Genomic DNA, 1,676 nt, shown 5'->3' with positions numbered 1-1,676 from the left:
GTTTTAGACATATTTTGAAATTAGTCTTAGTTGTTCAAGTAGAGATGTCAAGTAGTCAGTTGTTTTTATGAGCCTGGAGTTGTTTTTTGTTTTTTTTAATTATCTTTTTTAAAAATACTTTTTATTATTTATTTATTTATTTTGACTGCGCCGGGTCTTAGTTGCGGCATGCGGGATCTTTTTTATTTGCAGCATGTGGACTTCTTAGTTGCAGGTTGCAGGATGTAGTTCCCCGACCAGGGATCGAACCTGGGCCCCCTGCATTAGGAGTGCAGAGTCTTACCCACTGGATCACCAGGGAAGTCCCTATGAGCCTGGAGTTTGAGGGGAAGTTCGGGAATGGAAATTATAAATTTGCCCTACTTATTGGTTTCATTCATTCCTCCTCAAAACCCTTCAAGGTAAGTAGGATTCCCTCTGGCTTGTTACAATGTGGTTGTGACTTACCCAGGATCACATAATTAAGAAGGGACTAAAGGGGATTTTGAATTCATGTCTGGCCCCCCAAAGCCTATGCTTTTGAAAGTTAATCCTTCAAGAGAAAGCAGATCCCTTTTTCTCTTCTCTTTGTTCTTTTAGTTTTATCCCTGTATCCCAGTTTGTGTTAAGTTCAGTGTAGAATCATAAAGGGATTATGAAACCTAGAAAAAGCTGTGTAGATCTTTCCTCCCTCTTAATAACTTGGTTAGACAATCAGGAGACACTTTGAGATATTGAACCTGAAATGGGGGCTTAGAATGGATGGACTAAAGGCAGTAAAGTAAGGAAACTCAAAGAAAAAGTGGGAGTTGACAAAGCAGGGCACTAACAGTCACGAGAACATCAGGGGTATGGGATATATCTATGGAGTAGCTCTCAGCCCTATCAGACCCACCACTCCTATTTTATTGCAAGTGAATTTAATGACACGTAGTAGCCCAATGAGTGCCTGTGTACACTGAGTGCATATATCCCAGCGAGTGGACATGCATCATAAGAGTCCATGTACATGTTTTGTGTCCTGTTAGACTCTGAGCTCCCAGAGGACTAGTACCTTCTGTGTCTTATTCACCTTTGTAACTCCAGCACCCCGTATAATGCCTGACTTGGAGTACATGTAAGATGGACACTTGGATGAATGAATGACTAAAATGCTAGATAGGGAAGAATTTGGTCCTACAGTTTCCTGAGAGGACATTCTGGAAAGAAAAAAAAATAATTCGAACGAGAATCAAGCATCTTGTTATTCTACTTCAACATGAAGGGTAGCAGATTTCTGTGGACATATATTTGCATATCTTTTTCTTAAATAGGCAGGCCAATTTACATACATTTGTATGTACCATTCAAAGAAACTTGCTGTCAGTATGTAAATTACTCAGCACATTAAATTCTCCTTTTCTTCTTTCCATTTTTTTCTCATTTTTGCTGTTTCTTTTTCATACTTAAATATGCATATTTTATGCAAATTCCCTCCATATTCTTATCGTGCCTTTCAATGGCATATATTATTTTAAATAAAGTTATATGATTATATATGCATTATGTATATATGTATAATATACGTTCCAAACTTTTATGTGTTTATTTTTTGGGCCACTCCCCCCAAAAATGGGATCTTAGTTCGCAGACCAGGGATTGAACCCTCACCCTCAGCAGTGAAAACACAGAGTCCTAACCACTGGACAGCCAGGGAA

General features: G+C 38.6%; 1 non-coding gene across 1 annotated transcript; it reads right to left on the bottom strand.

Moving 5' to 3' along the window:
- Positions 1-228: 228 nt before the first annotated feature.
- TRNAR-CCU (transfer RNA arginine (anticodon CCU)) lies at positions 229-301 on the bottom strand. Its single transcript has one exon. It is a non-coding gene; the product is annotated as a tRNA-Arg (tRNA).
- Positions 302-1,676: the final 1,375 nt, after the last annotated feature.

This window comes from Eschrichtius robustus, chromosome 17 (genome assembly GCF_028021215.1).
Source record: "Eschrichtius robustus isolate mEscRob2 chromosome 17, mEscRob2.pri, whole genome shotgun sequence".
Classification (NCBI taxonomy): domain Eukaryota; kingdom Metazoa; phylum Chordata; class Mammalia; order Artiodactyla; family Eschrichtiidae; genus Eschrichtius; species Eschrichtius robustus.
This window is presented reverse-complemented; position numbering and strand designations above follow the sequence as displayed.